Source organism: Pristiophorus japonicus, chromosome 11 (genome assembly GCF_044704955.1).
Source record: "Pristiophorus japonicus isolate sPriJap1 chromosome 11, sPriJap1.hap1, whole genome shotgun sequence".
Classification (NCBI taxonomy): domain Eukaryota; kingdom Metazoa; phylum Chordata; class Chondrichthyes; family Pristiophoridae; genus Pristiophorus; species Pristiophorus japonicus.
Window position 1 is genome coordinate 180,948,225 of NC_091987.1, and position 18,234 is coordinate 180,966,458.

An 18,234-nucleotide genomic window follows, 5' to 3' on the forward strand; every position below is an offset into this window, starting at 1 on the left:
TCAAGGCCTTAGAACGGGTGTAGAAAAAATTTAAATAGGATGGTACCAGGGAGAGACTGGAGAAGCTGGGGTTGTTCTACAGCGTGTATCTGCAGCTCCTGTCACAGCTCCGTTGGGACAACCACCATTCATTTCCAAAGCTACCACTTTCCTTAATTCTGTTTCTATTTTCCCTGTGCCATTTTCTCTCCTCTTCTTTCGAAGGGACGGACAGACTCTCACTTAGTTCCACAGGTGCTGACTGCTCTCTGGTATCTCTGCCAAGTGTCCGTTCTTTGCCAATGAGCTTTGGCAGTCTATTCAACGGTGGGAGGAATCACTGCTCAGCCTGACTCCGTCTTCACCTGATACTTGTGTACTTTCCGGCAGGGAACACTGAAAAATGATCAGGAGTGATCATGATATTGCACCCTGCCAAACCCAGGGGTATTTCGGATAATTGTACAATGCTTAAAAAGCCATGGCTGACATCAGCTGGCTCAGCACGGAATGGGATCAAAGTGGGGATGCTCCTGATCTCTACGGGCTTATCTCTACAATGGGCGATGCATTTACAGATTGAGTCATCAGTACAACTATTGCTATATCACCAATCGTATATAGATGTGGTTTCACTGTGTTGGTGCATGGGGCTTCCCCTCACCGGCACGCTCCTTTAAATGACATCAGTGGAACTATTTGTACTGCACATTTTTGACAGACATGCGTCTGTCAAGTCCCGCCCCCTTTCAAGCTCCACCCCCGTCCCCTTCTTAGTCCCATGGTGCCAAGAAGCAGGACCTGAGGCTCTGACTTTCTTCGCCCGTTCTGGCCCTAGCCCTCTCCCCTCCCGCACCCCCAGACCCTCTTTCCTCCCCCGACTCTCCCCCCTCTGCCCGTCCAGCCTGGGGCCGAGAGCAGCAGCGGCGAGCGGAGAGGGGCTGGGGGGAAGAGAGTGAGAGGGACAGGGGGGGAACAGGGAGAGAGACATGGGTGGGGGGGAAGACCTGGGTGGGGGGATCATTGGGGAGAGAGGGAACTCAGGGACGATGCCCCATCTATGGTGGAGTGGGGGGGGGGGGTAAGGATGCACTTGCGATGGGGTAAGGCACTTCGGCTGGGGGAGGCATGCGCCTGGACTGGGGTAAGGCACTTTGGCTGTGGGAGGCATGCACTTGCGCTGGGGTAAGGCATTTCGGCTGGGGGAGGTATGCACCTGGACTGGGGCAAGGCACTTTGGCTGGCCCTTGCTGTCTTCTGGGGAGCTCTATCCTCTGTCGCTTCAGGAAATCAAAGTGGATCAAGTTACAATTTGCAAAGTCAGTGAGACCTTGGAATGGGCGGTTCCAGTTACACATTCCTGTGAAACTTCAGGGTGTGGCTTATCCTCTAAGGGGACCAATCATAGACAAAGGCTGGAGCATGGTGACCATTTTTGCAGTACAAATAAGCACATCCTAATTACATATAGAATTACATAGAATATACAGCACAGAAACAGGCCATTTGGCCCAGTTGGTCTATGCTGGTGTATATGATCCAAACAAGCCTCCTCCCATCCCTCTATCTAACCCTATCAGCATAAGCCTCTCCCTTATGTGCTTCAGAACAGGTGTAGGCCCTCGAGCCTATTCTGCAAAAATCTATCAATCTCCGATTTAGAATCATAGAATGGTTACAGCACAGAAGGAAGCCATTCTGCCCATCGAGCCCATAACTGAGCTAACATGTAATGCTTTTTGTGGAAGAGAGTTCTATATTTCCATCACCCTTTGCGTGAAGAACTGTTTCCTAACTTCTGAACAGCTTGGCTCTGATTTTAAGGTTATGTCCTCTTGTCCTAGACTCCCCCACCAGCAGAAAAACGTTTCTTTCTATCTACCCCATCAATCCCTTTCAAAATGCTAAAATACTCAATCAAATCGCCCCTTAATCTTCTATAATCCAGGAAATACAAGCTTAGTTTATGTAATCTCTCCTCATAATCTAACCCTTGGAGTCCTGGTAACATTCTGGTCACACTGCATAGCACTCCTTCCAAGGTCAATATAACCTTTCTAAGGCGCGGTGCCCAGTACTCCAGATGTGGTCTAATCAGCTGTTTGTATAGCAGTAGCAAAAATTCCTCCCTTTTAATATTCTAGCGCTCTAATTATCAAGGCTAACATTCCATTAGCCTGTTTATCCAGCTTCCCCTTAAATGCATCTCTGTTTTTCACCTCAACTACTCCTTGTGCTTGTGAGTTCCACTTCTAACCCCTCTCTGGGTTTCTTCTGAATTCTCTATTGGATTTATTAGTGATTATCTCATATTTGTGTCCCCTAGTTTTAGATTTCCTCACAAGTGAAAACATCTTCTCTATGTCTACCCTATCAAACGCCTTTTGTAAAGTTAAAGGCCTCCATCAGGTTTTTATAATGGAGTAGTCCTTTAGCATAGAAAGACATCACACGGGAGCGGAGGCAATGTTTTGTGGGGGAGATAGGAGGGATGACTGAAGACTGGATCAACGCAATGGGTTTAGAGAAGACTTTATAAGACATGACAAATTTTGGGATGGTTTTCGAGAGAAGGATTAGGCAGCTCAAGGTTCTGTAGAAGGAGGGAGCACTCTTAAAAGTGACATGACTCAGCCTTGCACCATCTCTCCACATTGGCAGGTTGCCAGCTGGTATAGTAACTGTTACTGGCACATACTGGCATTCTCCTTTAACATTTTTAATTGGGTTCTTAAAGTACATTCTCACATCTATTTTTGAAGTCACTCTACATATTGATGCATTTTGAAACCATTGCACAATTAACTGTACATTGATGTATATTTCATGAATCCCTTGAATATACTGATCTAGGGTTGCCAACACTGGCTGACCGTATCTCTGGAGGTCTCCACATACGACCTCCTGCCCACGTCATTGGGCAGCCGACACATCCTCACCGCGCCGCACTCCTGCGCCAAATGGAAAGCGAACAGACTACAATACTCCATTGTATAATTCTTGACTGTCAATCAACCAGCCCTATTCTACCCATCCCAATATTGTTATGACTAATAAACAAAAGCGTTCAAAGACAATGAAAGCAAAAAAACATTTTTTTTTAATGCCTCTCTGATTTTTTTTTCTCCCGGAACTGCTCGCAACAGTGAATTGGAGATTAATCTCCAATTCTTGGAGACTCCAGGACAATGCTGGAGGGTTGGTAACCCTGGACTGATCGCATGGCGTCTGTGGGAGGAGTATGTTGATTCAACCAGGCCATCTGGCAGGTCTGTGCTTGTGTTGGGATTGAGGTGGCTTAGGGAGTCTGCAGCAGCTTGTTTGAACATAAGAACATAAGAAATAGGAGCAGGAGTAGGCCATTTGGGCCCTCGAGCCTGCTCCGCCATTCAATAAGATCATGGCTCTCATCGAGTCTCATCGCCGAGAGCTTGCAGAAACCAAGCGCAGGCAGCGGAAAGAGCGTGTGGCAAACCAGTCCCACCCACCCCTTCCCTCAATGACTGTCAGACCCACCTGTGACAGGGACTGTGGCTCCTGTATTGGGCTGTTCAGCCACCTAAGGACTCATTTTTAGAGTAAAAGCAAGTCTTCCTCGATTCAGAGGGACTGCCTATGATGATGGGCTGATCTGATCTTGACCTCAACTCCACTTCCCTGCCCGCTCCCCATAACCCTTTATTCCCTTAGCGCTCAAAAATCTGTCTATCTCCACCTTAAATATATTCAATGACCCAGCCTCCACAACTCTCTGGGGCAGAGAATTCCAAAGATGCACGACCCTCAGAGTTTGGTCACGGTGATTTTAACCTCTTTTGGACCCGGGCACTGCAAAATGCGCCAAGTTCAAGTCGATTTTAGGCAATACTTTTGTCGAGGGTTGAGAAACAGCGTTGCAAAGAGTTAGGCGGGGAGAGATGTGCCACGGAGGAAGGTTTGCACACTGCCGCTTTTGAAGTTGCTTTCGCATTGCGGAGGACTGGTGCCAGTGGAGCTGCGGCATGCAATGGCGGGTAATCTGCGGTCGGCGGCGAATCAAATGGCAAACTGCTGGAGCTCACCGAGGACTGGCAGCCCAGAAGATCCTTCTAGAATCCTGTCTTCTCAGCAGCTGGTTTTATTTGTCGTCTCCGCTGTTTCACGATCACCCTGCGGGCGACTGCGTGAAACCCGCGCTTCTGGGGCAAGCTGGAGCTGGTGTGGATCTCGGGCAGTGCCAATGCAGTGCCAGGATCTCTCGGGAATTTTATTTCCTGTGTATCTAAAAGTCCATTCGTTCTCGGGATGTGGCTAGAAAGGCCGCCATTTGTTGCCGATCATTATTTGCTCTCGAAGGTGTTGATGAGTTGTCGCCTTGAACCATTGCAGTCCGTATGATGAAAGTGCTGCGACAATGCTGTAAGGTCGAACGTTTCTGGATTCTGACTCAGCGACAATGAAAGAACGGTGATTTATGTCCGCATCAGGATGGTGTGAGACCTGGAGGGGAACTTGGAGGTGATGGCTCACCCAGACACCTGCTGCCCTGGTCTTTCTTGGTGATGAAAGTCATGGGTTTTGGAGGAGCTGCTGAAGAAGCCTTGGTGACTTGCTGCAAGCGAAAGCATTTCTATAGCGCCTTTCACGGCCACGGACGTCCCAAAGCACTTTACAGCCAATTAAGTACTTTTGGAGTGTAGTTGCTGTTGTAATGTGGGAAACGTGGCAACCAATTTGCATACAGCAAGCCCCCACAAATAACAATGCGATAATAACCAGATAATCTGTTTTTATTATGTTGATTGAAGGATAAATATTGGCCAGGACAATATATATGTTGTAGTGCATCCTGTAGATAGTACAAACTGCAGCCATGGTGCACTGGTGGTGAAGGGAGTGGATGTTTAAACCGATGGATGGCTGCCGATCAAGTGGATTGCTTTGTCCTGGATGGTGTCGAGCTTCTTGAGTGTTGTTGGAGCTCCACTCATCCAGTCAAATGGGAGAGTATTCCATCACACTCTTAACTTATGCCTTGTGGGTGGTGGAGAGGCTTTGGGGAGTCAGGGTGTGAGCCACTCACTGCCGAATACCTAGTCGTCACCGCATTTAAGTGGCGGGTCCAGCTGAGTTTCTGGTCAATGGCTGCCCCCCCCCCCCCCCAGAATGTTGATGGCTCGGGACTTGGCGATGGTAATGTCAAGGGATTGAGGCTAGACTGTCTTTCTTGTTGATAGTTTAAAGCTTTCTGACCTTTTGAACACAAAAACAAATTTAAATCCATTCACGGGAGGCGTAAAGCTCATGGCAAGATCTGCAGTTTGTAAGCTAATCAATCCGTGCCAGGCTTGGGGGTGGGGGCAGCGAGAGCCGGGGGGAAGGGGTGGGGTGTGATTGGAGTCAGCTGTGCCCATGACATTTCAAAATGTCAGTGAGCTCTGCAGCACGAGGTAGAAATCTTTAATAAGTCCATTATCGTGGAAAAACACTCTCTTCAAGTACAATATAAGCTTGCTGCTAAAGGTTTTTTTTTCTGGTTTTCTATTTAATCAATAAAGGCAAAGCTCGATCTGTATTGTTGGGCCTGAGTTGGCAGTGGTTGAGTTAACCCGCTGTCTCTTCACTGGTAGTTTTGACTGCAGGGACGACACTGCACTGTGAATAAGGTGGCCCTGGTAGTTCCCACTCTCACCGCTGGTTGCCAACAGCGCAGTATTGTGAATGGTAAACATGAAGAGCTGGCATCGATGCCAATAGGTGCGGACACCCATTCCCCCCCCCGCCCCCAGCACGGAGGCCCGAGCACTGTGTCCGGCACTGTGCCTGCCTGCCTAGGTGAACGACGGTGGGCAGTGCCCGGCCATCAGCAGCCATAAAGCAAAACCTCGCAATCAGAACATGGAAGAAATTGTACCTGCACAAACTCTGGCATGGGCAGTTGGTTTATCATCCGGCATGTGGTGCTGGATTCGGCTCTGCGGCCTAAACAAGGACATTTCACGGCAGCAGCAGACAAGGACACCCAGAACGGCTTCGATTCGTGAAGAATCAGTCGGGAAACTTTCGACTCGCGCCTGAGAGTTGCAAATCTGGTGAGGATCTTGTGCCCCCGCAAAGCAATTCTCATGCTGGCTTTTCATTGGACGCCAGTGTACCCGCCCAAAATCGGCAGGGGGCTGTTTAAATATGAAAATTGCGACACAGGAATAAGGACCCCGATTTCAACCTTCAAGCTGGGCAAAGGATGCAGGTCACATGCCTGTCCCACTTTCTCCCGGCGTAGAGGTGACCCCTGCCCCCAACCAGGCCGAAGCTGGCTGCGTGCATAAGCCGGCCAATTTGCCCACTCCCCGCCATCACCGGTGAACTGCAGGGCACTTGTTTTGTGCCTGCAGCTCTCCGAAAAATGCTAATGAGGCCTGATCCTGAAAGTGGTTCGGGTCTCCTGAGTCCAGTGCTGGGTGTGCACTGTTGGTGTATCATGCCCATTCGAACCCCGACTCTCAACTCTCCCTCAGTGTTAATTTTTCTGGTTTCTCAATTGTGTTCTCTCTCTCTCTCTCTCTCTCTCTCTCGCTCGCATCTCTCGCTACATTTGTCTCTGTGTTTGTGTGTCTCCCTCTCCCTAGCTTTTTTTATCAGATTATCTATCTGGGCCTGTGTGTGTGTGTGTCCGTCTCCCTCGCTCTCTCAATCTCTCTCTCTGTCTGTCCAGCTCCTCTCTCCAGTTTTCCCTTGTGTCTCTCGCATTCTTATGCTCTCCAACTTTACTGCACAAAATCCAGGCTGAGACTTCAGTGCAGTACCGAGGGAGTGCTGCACTTTCCGAGGTTTCCGCCTGCCCCTAGTGTGTGCGTCAAAGATCCTATGGCACTATTTCAAAGAAGTGCAGGGGAGTTTCCCATGTATCCCTTAACCAACATCACTAAAATGATCTGGTCATTATCATATTGCTGTTTATGGGAGCTTGCTGTGTACAAATTGGCTGCCGCGTTTTCTACATTACACCAGTGACTACACTTTAAAAATACATTGGCTGTAAAGTGCTTTGGGATGTCCTGAGATTTTGAACGGTGATATATGGACGCAGATCTTTCTTTTTCTTTCTTTCATTCTTAGTCAAAGTACCATTTGAAAAATCTTAATTATGTCCAAATCGAATGAGCCAAAATCTGTGAAGGGTATCCTGTGGAGCGTGTGCTTTAGTCACATGCCATTAGCGACGGGCACTGCTCCTAGGTGACGGAGTACTTGCGCTTGATGCTGAATATTCACTGTGCTTCACAATACTCTAGCTTGGTAGCTCCCAACCTGACTACAGCTGCCGTTTCGGCAAGGTTCAGTCAACTGGAGCATTAACAGGTGGACCGAAGTGGTGCCAGAGTTGGTCACAGCTCTGTGGGTCTGAAGAGCTTTTATCTGCAGTCACAACAAGGGTTGTGTCGCAGTGAGTGGAGGGGCACTTTCAAACCATTACCCCGAGGATCCAACCTGACCCTGAACCTCTGTAAATGCTAAACCTGCCTGCCACTGTCAATAGAATCAAATCGAGGAGTAAAGAGGACAGAAAGAAAGAAAGACTTGGATTTATATAGCGCCTTTCATGGACATCTCACAGCGATTTAAAACCAATGAAGTACTTTTGGAGTGTAGTCACTGTTGTAATGTATGAAAGGAATAGAATGATATATTGATGGGGTTAGATGAAGTAAGGTGAGGCGGCTCGTGTGGAGCATAAACACTGGCATAGACCAGTCGGGCTGAGTGGCCTATTTTTGTGATGTAAATTGAGTAATTTTATACAATTTGCAGCCAATCACTTTCTCTGCAGTGACTCTGGAGATATAGGAAGCTCACTCTTAAATCCTTTTTCAAAATACGAATGATGACTGAAAGGGAAAAGACCCTCTGGTCCATCTAGCTTGTGTATCACAATATATCGACTCCCCACTGCACCCAAGACTCATGTTATCTCCTGAGAGTGAGGAAAACCAGAGTAAAAAAAACATAGGCCAATTTGGGGAAAATATTTTGGGAAATTCCTCTCCGACCTTCCTCGACGATTGAAACGAGTCCTGGAGATGACTCTGGCCCTGGGAATTCTATGCAATACCTACCTTTCCATCCATTTTCCCTCCAGTTTTATCAGTATTGTATAAGTGGATGGTTTCAACCAGGGACATTAAGGCTCCCCTCCCAGGTAATTGAATTGTTGGTCTTTTGAATTCTATGGAGGGGGCTTTCTATTAAGGCTCAGTTTGGCGCTCTGCAGTGTGACCACTCACTGACTTCTCCGTCTCTCGGATGAGACTTAAACCGAGGCTCCCTCTGCTCTCTGAGGTGGACATAAAAGATCCCATGGCACTCTTTTGAAGAAGAGCAGGAGAGTTATCCCTGGTGGCCTGGCCAGGGAGGGACGAGGCCATGGAGGGATTTGTAAACCAGGATGAGAATTTTGAAATCCAGGCGTTGCTTAACTGGGAGCCAATGTAGGTCGACGAGCACAGGGGTGATGTGTGAGCGGGACTTGGTGCAAGTTAGGACTTGGGCTGCCGATTTCTGGATGGCCTCTAGTTTATGTAGGTTAGAATGTGGGCGGCCAGGCAGGAGTGCGCTGGAGAAGTTGAGTCTAGAGAAAACAAAGGCATGGATGAGGGTTTCAGCAGCAGATGTGGATCAAGTTGGACATGGAGCTATCCCAGCTTTCAGCACCCTCTGAGTGAAAGTCCTCTATCTTATAGGTTTGCGGATCTTTTGCTCTGCGGCCAGAGATAGCAAACCACTTGCAACCTCCCTGCCCCCACCCCAGGAAGACAAGACGAAGAGATGAAACGGGTTAACATTATCTCACTTGGTCACCTCATGCAGTTCAAAAGCTTTTCGCCACGTTTGGCGCAAGGCAAGGCCCCGGGCCTACAGCTCACCAGCGAACAGCCCGTGTATAGGCCCACGTGGAGCATAAACACCGGCATTGGGCCCAACGGCCTGTGTCTGTGCTGCAACTATGTGTAGTATCTGGCCAGTGTTGCCTGAGCACAAGTCGCCTAGCTGCCCAATTGCAGCTGCCCCACGCACACAAAACTATCCAAGATTTACTGAAGCAAAATCAAAACCCAAGCGGCGCTTGATTAAAATTCACGTAAACTACAATACAGGCTGTCCGGAAATCTGATCACCAGCAGCTTGAAGCAGTTAATAACCCTTTTGATCTGCTTTAGTTTTTATGTTGGTCCACTGTTTGTTCTCCATATGTTAAACACTCCATTAATCACATCAAAAGATTGCTTTTTTTCCTCTTTTTTTTTCCCTGCCGGGTTTGATTCTAATCTTTTTCATTTTCCATTGTTTAGGGTTTCTGTATAAAGCAAACCTTGTCCTTTAAATGAGTGTCCAGGTAGTGCACATAAATCTCTGACAAAACAACTGCTGGTGCTTGGAGGTCATGCTGACTGATCCGATCCCACAATCCTTTGTAATCGGCACCCTCTGTGGAATGTTCTAGAATGAACTCTACTCTGCTTTGGCCACCTGCGTAATTCATCTGTGGCTGTTCCCTGCCTGTTTGTTTTTTTTTAGTTTCCATTTTGCCAGTGAGGCATTTAGTTTCCCGGAGTCCATTGTACCGCAGTCCGAGATGCGTGTGGGGATTGGGGGCAGCTTTATTCATCTTGATTTCTTCAGCCACTTTCTCCTTTCTTCCCTTATTCAGTCAGGTGTTCAGTCTGAGTAAACACTCTTATTGGTGTGGTAATAACTGGCTGTTTATATCTCCAGACCCTCTAAAACATTCCCATCAAAAACAATGCAAGAGAGACCATCCAGTGTCATTGCTACAATGTGCTTACTCCCATCAGGGCGCCATCTAGTGTTCCGTTAACAACATGCAAGTGCCATACATATCCGATCAGTTAGAGTCTTGGGAAAGGAAGGTAGCAAATTGGAAAATAAATAACCAGAACAGCTTTTTCAGCATTGCCTTACACAATGGAAATAAATAATTTAAGGGCGAATTCCATTCTCCTGAGCTAACGGGTAACAGGGGTCTGAGAATTGGGGTTACTACATTGTTGCTTTATCTCTGGCCAGCGGTAACATTGAGCGGGGCTTTCTGTTGGAAGCACGGAATTAGTCTTTTAAAGATGGCCGCAGGGTCCATGACATTCAGATTGAATCCCAGTTAGGCTGAACAACAAACAAAGCACATCTTTTATTTGTTTAGAATCATAAAATGGTTACAGCACAGAAGGAGGCCATTTGGCTCGTCGAGCCCGTGCTGGCTCTTTGCAAGAGCACCTCAGCTGGTTCCTCCACCACCCTTTCAGGCAGTACATTGCAGATCCCAACCACTCACTGTATATAAATGTTTTTCCACATGTCGCCTTTGGTTCTTCTGCCAATCAACTTAAATCTGTGTCCTCTGGTTCTCAACCCTTCTGCCAATGGGAACAATTTCTCTCTATCTACTCTGTCCAGTCCCATCATCATTTTGAACACCTCCATCAAATCTCCTTTTAATCTTCTCTGCTCCAAGGAGAACATCCCCAGTATATCCACATAACTTTCAGGAACAAGGCTATCAGTTCTGATAAACAGTGATAATCTTTAATACTATTTCCTCTTTCACAGAATTAACATCATGAAATTGATTGGCTACGTTTGTTTTGTGAATTGTTTGCTGTTAGGAACTAACGGGTGTATAAAGGAAATGTAGCAAGTCACTGGAAAGCTTTGCTTGTTCACATCTTTCAACTGGAACACTTGAAGTGGGTGTAAACTCCAAGATTCACCCGTTACAACTGCAACTCCCAACTTCTTCATGGGGGTTGGGGGGGGGGCTGCATAAAGGACCATTTGAAAAGTGCAGGAGCCATTGCAGCTATGTAGGTGTGTTTGACCACAGCTGTGGCCAACTTAATCCATCGGATACAAGGGTCATACTGGCAAAACTCTCACCACATTGGTCCAACACACAAGCTCTATGTCCATCCAAGAGCATACTCCGGGGTGGTCTGCACCTGTTTCTCCGGGGAAGGGGTGGTTGGGAGGGAAGCAGGATGAATGGCGCGGGTTGGGCTTATGAGTCCATTCCTATAGCATTCAGAAAGAAATGGTTTGCTTGGTTCTCCACTGTGCCTTTGGCAGTATTCTTTTTTTCTAGGCTATTAGTGGGGGTGGGGTATAGATATTCCATATCCCTGGGGGATGTGTAGATATACCATCTCCCTGGGAGTGGGGTATAGATATACCATCTCCCTGGGCGTGGGGTATAGATATACCATCTCCCTGGGCGTGGGGTATAGATATACCATCTCCCTGGGAGTGGGGTATAGATATACCATCTCCCTGGGCGTGGGGTATAGATATACCATCTCCCTGGGCGTGGGGTATAGATATACCATCTCCCTGGGAGTGGGGTAGATATACCATCTCCCTGGGAGTGGGGTATAGATATACCATCTCCCTGGGCGTGGGGTATAGATATACCATCTCCCTGGGTGTGGGGTATAGATAGGCCATCTCCCTGGGAGTGGGGTAGATATACCATCTCCCTGGGAGTGGGGTATAGATATACCATCTCCCTGGGCGTGGGGTATAGATATACCATCTCCCTGGGAGTGGGGTAGATATACCGAGGCCGAAATTGCCCCCCTCTGGAAATGCGGCTGTTCCATTCTTGGCTTTTTTTTCCCCGAGTGGCTCGGAAGTCGGCCATAATGGGGCGGAAGTGCGGCAGAGAGCGGCAGAGAGGGGGTGCCAGGCTGCCTGCTGGTGGCCCGACCTAACCCGGGGCCATAATTGTCGGGCCAACCTAGCAGTCGGCTGACCAAAAAAAAGGTAAAATGGTGGCCATGGCAGTGTGCCCTCCCCTTTAATGACTGCCGCACCATCATTTTGAACACACTGCACGCACAGTGCACCAACAGAAAAAGCTGTCGGTGGCACCGAGCTGTGGCAGCAACATTTCCTTGGCGGAATTTTGGCGGTGCGCGCTCTGATGTCGCACTTAGGTCGGATCGGCAGCCGCAGGGCGGAGGTGGGAGGAGCGAGTCACTGCCGCAATACTGCAGGAGGGCAATTTTCAAAATGGGGGCCATCCCACTTCGCAGCATGGCTTAACAGGCCTTAAGGGAAAGGACAATTTCAATTTTGGCCCCAACGTCTCCTTGGGAGTGGGGTGCAGATATTCTGTCTCCCTGGCGGGGGCGGGGGGAGCGGGGGGAGTGTAGATATTTCATCTCCCTGGGGTGGGAGGGTGTAGATATACCATCTCCCTGGGAGTGGGGTATAGATATATCATCTCCCTGGGAGTGGGGTATAGATATATCATCTCCCTGGGAGTGGGGTATAGATATATCATCTTCCTGGGAGTGGGGTATAGATATACCATCTTCCTGGGAGTGGGGTATAGATATACCATCTTCCTGGGAGTGGGGTATAGATATACCATCTCCTTGGGAGGAGGGGGGGTGTAGATATACCATCCTTCTGGGGTGGAGTGGGTGCGGTCTAGATATTCCATCTCCCTGCGTGTGGGGTAGATATACTGAGGCCGAAATTGGTACCATCTCCCTGGGGGTGGGGGTTCTATCTCTGTTCCCTTGGTGGTTTGGCGAAGGGTAATTCGGAATTAATTTCTGCAGAGATCAGATAATGGTTCAGTTTTCACATTCTCGGTGTCGGTGGTGGAGAAGTCCGTGTGTTACTAATTCTTGGTGTTCCCCAGAGAGCTTTGTGTCCACTAACCCCACCCACAGGGTTAAGGTTTTAACATTGCAAATGTGAGTGCATTTGAATGCACATCCTGTTAATAATTCAGCCAACTTAATGCTTACCAAGAGCAGTACAGTCCGTGAAGGAGAGTGAAATCCATGTTGGTGATGTATAGAGAGGCTTGTATTAGAGGCCCTAATTTAGCTACTTTTTAAACGTTCTTAATACTGAAAATTTACTGTCTGACCAGCATTGTTCTTTCACCCTCTCCCCAATACTGTGCTTACATTTTCTTTTCCCCTGAGGTGCACGGTGACGGAGAGTTCCTGCCAACAGTGCTCATTAAGAAAAATAATTCACACTTAATTTGCGCTGCAATTAGACAGCATCCGATATGCATGAGCAAGCCTTCAAATGAACAATATGTTAGTGATCACAGCTCTGAAGAGGCTACAAGGCCCTCATTAACATTACAGCTTCCCAGAGGCCTTGTTAGTCATTTACTGTGTCAGCCAGATTGTCCAGATGAATTGTGGGACAGAGGGAGGCCCTGTCTGTTAACCGAGGCGGCAAATCGAACCATGGTGTCGTTTGAGAGCGCAGTGCAGGAGGCCTGTAAGGTGGAATCGTCAGTCAGGCCTTTAATTAAATAAAGGAGCCTGCCGGCGACACACTGAGAGGGCGGGAGGTGTGAATCACAGTAACGGCTCGCACTGCACAGGCCCCATCCAGCAGTGAGGTAGACGACGAATCTACCACTGCTCATTTCACTCATGTGGTTTTTGAAAATCTTAAACTCAATGGGGCAGTGAACATAGATGGGTTAAGCAGGTGTATGGAAAGCTTTACAGTTTGTGTTGTATTCCTGTGTAATCTGATGGTGATTTCACTCAGGCCAGTGAAACTCGCTCGGGTAGATTGTCCTGTCACACATCTGGGTGGATTGAACTGCCTGGACTCAATGACCAGGAAATTGGGCCGGAGCGCACACCCATAATGTACAGAAAAACATGGCCCACTAAATTATTGTTCTTTAAAAATATCTTCATCTCTCTGGTTCTGTTTATCTGTCAGTCTATCTCTCTGTTCACTTTCTGTCAATCTCTCTTCCCTTGCCCCCCCCTTCTCTTCCCCCCCCTCTCTTTTTCCCCCCCCCTCTCTTTCCCCCCCTCTCTTTCCCACCCCCTCTCTCTCCCGCACAACCCCCCCTCTCTCCCGCACAATCCCCCTCTCTCCCGCACAACCCCCCTCTCTTTCTCATCCCCTCTCTCTTTCTCATCCCCTCTCTCTCTTTCTCCCCCCCTCTCTCTCTTTCTCCCCCCCTCTCTCTCTTTCTCCCTCCCTCTCTCTCTTTCTCCCTCCCTCTCTCTCTTTCTCCCCCCTCTCTCTCTTTCTCCCCCCTCTCTCTCTTTCTCCCCCCTCTCTCTCTTTCTCCCCCCCTCTCTCTCTTTCTCCCCCTCTCTCTCTTTCTCCCCCCTCTCTCTCTTTCTCCCCCCCTCTCTCTTTTTCCCCACCACCTCTTCCCCCACTTCCACGCGCTCTTCCACCAGCAGCCTCCCGCATGTGCTCCGCCCTTTGCTGCTCCCCCCCCACTGCCCCTCGCTCCCCCCCAAAACTGTTCCTCCCCTTTGCCCCCCCTCTGCTCTACCCCCTCCACCCCATCTTGCTCTACTCTCCCTCCCCCCCAATCTCGCTCTTACCCCCCCACCCCCCCATAAGTTATAGCGCCTACATAGTATTTAAAAGGCTCCAGTTGAACACAGGTATCATGTTCTGCATCTACCACTGAGCACGATTTTGCCATGTTATGGCTGGATCGATCTGGCAAGGATTTCTAGGATTGTTGCTGTATGCGGCTCGGTTTTGCCCTGCGGAGAGGTATCATTCCGGAGGCCCCGGCGAAGGAAGGGCCCTGCCTCATCAGGGCAATAATCAAACCAAGCATGAAGCGGGTGCAAAGCAGAACCTCACATCGGCAGCAGGAGCCATTCGGGAAACTCTCACACAGGACACCTCTTCGTTTTCTCATTGCCCATGACAAATATGCCTTCAGCTACCAATGCTTTATGTTTCCCATGCAACTCACAATTCTACCATTTGTGGCTCTTGATGAAACTCGCAGTCAAACCATGGCTCACTTCCCATACCCATCAATCCCCTGTGCTACCGAATTTGTTATTACCTGTATGAGTCCTGTATGAGTGCCAGAGTTTTCTTCGAGTACATGAGAAACTTGGCTGCTGTATATTCATCGTGGCGCCTTGGGGCTGAGGTGGCCTTAACCTCCTGGGAACTGAATCCTGAAATGGATCAGCTGCAGGTTGTGGCATGTCTGCGACTGTGGTCAGCCTCGGCAACCATCGCAGGAGGGCTTGGGAATGTTGGCATCCTGGTGGTCAATGCCACCTATGCCCATTCCAGCCAAGCCCCAGTTACTGCTTCGCCATGGCCATTCGTCAGCGTGGTAGCAGAACTAATGGCAGGGATAAATTCATTGAAACTCTGTCTCATGGTTCTCTCTAACTGGAACTCCAAACCTGTTGAATTTTGAATAACATAAGAATTAGGAGCAGGAGTCGGCCATTTGGCCCCTCGAGTCTGCTCCGCCATTCAATAAGACCATGGTTGATCTGATCGTGGACTCGGCTCCACTTCCCTGCCCACTCCCCATAACCCTTTACTCCCTTATCACTCAAAAATCTGTCTATCTCCGCTTAAATATATTCAATGACCCAGCCTCTGGGGCAGAGAATTCCATAGATTTACAACCCTCTGAGAGAAGACATTTCTCTTCATCTCAGTTTTAAATGGGCTGCCCCTTATTCTGAGACTATGTCCCCTAGTTTTAGTTTCCCCTATGAATGGAAATATCCTCTCTGCATCCAACTTGTCGAGCCCTCTTATTATCTTATAAGTTTCAATAAGATCACCTCTCATTCTTCTAAACTCCAATGAGTATAGGCCCAACCTACTCAGCCTATCTTCATAAGTCAGCCCACTCATCTCCGGAATCAACCTAGTGAACCTTTTCTGAACAGCCTCTAATGCATGTATATTCTTCCTTAAATACGGAGATCAAAACTGTATGCAGTGCTCCAGGTGTGGCCTCACCAATACCCTGTACAGTTGTAGAAGGGATTGCTAGTTCTACCTATGACCTCCGAACCGTGCAGCTACAATTGGAGCATCCCTTGCGGCCTGTGGCATGAGGAGGCTTTGCTGAACAATTTCTGTGGACCTTCTGTTGCATGTTCTATTGTGGAACCGCATTCGACGGGATGAATGTTTTGGACTGAATACATGTGAATGAGGGAACAATTTCAGATGAAAGCTGGGAATGCTGAACACATGCCTCTGAGTAATGGGCCTGCATGGTCCGGTGCGAAACTACTTTCTATCACTGAGAAAGGGAGGTCATCCTAAATGGAATACATACTTAGCAGAAACTGTAATGGAAGGTCATAGTAAGGTCATTCTTTATTATAGTGCTTCTATAGGTACCTGGAGGCGTTGACATTTGTGATTACTTCCCCTCATTCTTCTTGGGGAGGTGGGCGGTGGTGGCGGCTAATGGCAATTAGTGCTGAACAGAGCTCCCCCCCCCCCCTATCTGCTACACTTCCTGGTGTGGTATTCCATTGTTCCATCAGAGAGCCAGGCTGCTCTGAGACCCACACCACTCCTTACAGGCACTGTTTTGGGTAAACCATTTTTCTGCATTGCAATTTGGAAAAATAGGAGATGCCCACCCCCTTTAAGTTGCCATCCGCTTTTAAGTAGTGTAGCGGCATGCAATTCCCATCCACCACCCCGCTCCCCCAAACTGGGCGAGCTCCCAATGAGGTTCTCCAAGCATGGAGCTTGCCCATTGCAGGTGGAGGGCAGGGGCAGAGGGGGAATGTCAAACTGCTGCGTGATTTAAAGGTGCACAGCAGCCCAGAAAATTGCCCTTGTGCCCGATCAGAACTCCTGGGCTTCATACCTCCTGGTGGCCACAGGTGAAGAGGGCAAGTTTGACAAATCCAAATCCAACCATGGATGGGGCAGTGGGCAAGTGATGGGAATATAAGCTTCCGGATAACCCACAGTGCAACTGCTTGACATGTTAAAGACAGAAATATATTGATGTTGAATTAATTATATCAGCCAGGTGCTAGCGCACTCCTAGAGTTGCCTGTTGGAGTGAGCTAGCGTGTGTCGTATATCATTCATTCCACATTAATACCATTCTGCCTTTAACCCCTCGCTATCGGATGCAGTTGTTAAGAGGAATGCAGAATCACTATTGGACTCTCTGCCAATCCTCTTTTATGTGCTAAGTTTAAAGTTATAATTGTCTCTCCGATTAATTGGCTTTCACTACTTTATCAAACAGTGGAATTAACAAATTATTCTCTTTGGTTCCTCATTTCCCCTATAAAATGAAATGTTCTATTTTTATCCCTCCCACTAGTCCTACCTTGCATTAAAATGTTGCAGAGTCAGGCTCACTAAAGCATCCTTTTGTGTCGTCGGGAGAGCTTCACAACTAATGAATTACTTTTGAAAGTCATCCTCGACTCTTGAGGGACTGCCTAAGAAAAAGAACTTTTGAAATATAGTCAACTGTTTTGTCGGTGAACATGGGACCAATTTGTGCACAGCAAGGTCCCACAAACAACAGATGAGCAGTTTTGTGGTTGGTTGAGGGAACTCTGTTGGCGCGAGCACGGAGAGATCCCTGATCACTGCTCCTCACGGCACGGTATACATCCAGTTAATTGTTGCCACCAATCTCCGAACCCACCCTACGTTATGAACACAGGAAACGGGATCACATAGCAGCATGACTTCCTGTTTGAAACTTTCAATGGGGTACAAATTCCAATGTATTACAATCTAATCAGCAGTGGAGGTATTCACTGTGTGCCACAGCCGGCAGTGAGACGGTCTCTATTCTGGAGAATGGATTGACTGTTGCAATGGTTTTTCGAGCCTTGAAAATTATTGAACCATTTTATCAGTACTGTGAATCCCTCTGCTGGCTCATAGTGCTCATTGCACCCTTAACACAGCAATGAAGGGAAATCTTTGGATTTAAATAATACTCTGCACTTAAAAATAGTCACGGTGTTGGAAATGTGCATTCTACTGAATTGAAATAAAATTGTAAACGCTCTAGAATGAAAGATCTGTCCACTTGCTGGTTTCTTCATATCTGTTTTCTGCGTTTTATGTTTTAAAATGTGTCGGCTGTGGCTCAGTGGGCAAAACACTCGCCGCTGAGTCCAACAGTTGTGGGTTCCAGAGACTTGAGCACAAAAATCCAGGCTGACACTCCAGTGCAGTGCTGAGGGAGTGCCGTCTTTCGGATGAAATGTTCAACCGAGTCCCCGTCTGCTATCGCAGGTGGACGCAAAAGATCCCATGGTATTATTTTGAAGAAGAGCATGGGAGTCCTGGCCAATATTTATCCCTCAATCAACATCACTAAAAACAGATTATTTGGTCATTATCACATTCCTGTTTGTTGGAGCTTGCTGTTCGCAAATTGGCTGCCGCATTTCCTGCATTACAACAGTGACC

The 18,234-nt window shown here is 48.1% G+C and overlaps 1 protein-coding gene across 3 annotated transcripts in view; it reads left to right on the forward strand.

Moving 5' to 3' along the window:
• The window catches only part of robo4 (roundabout, axon guidance receptor, homolog 4 (Drosophila)), a 133,756-nt gene that overhangs the window by 22,118 nt on the left and 93,404 nt on the right, over positions 1 to 18,234 (forward strand). The window lies entirely within an intron of this gene.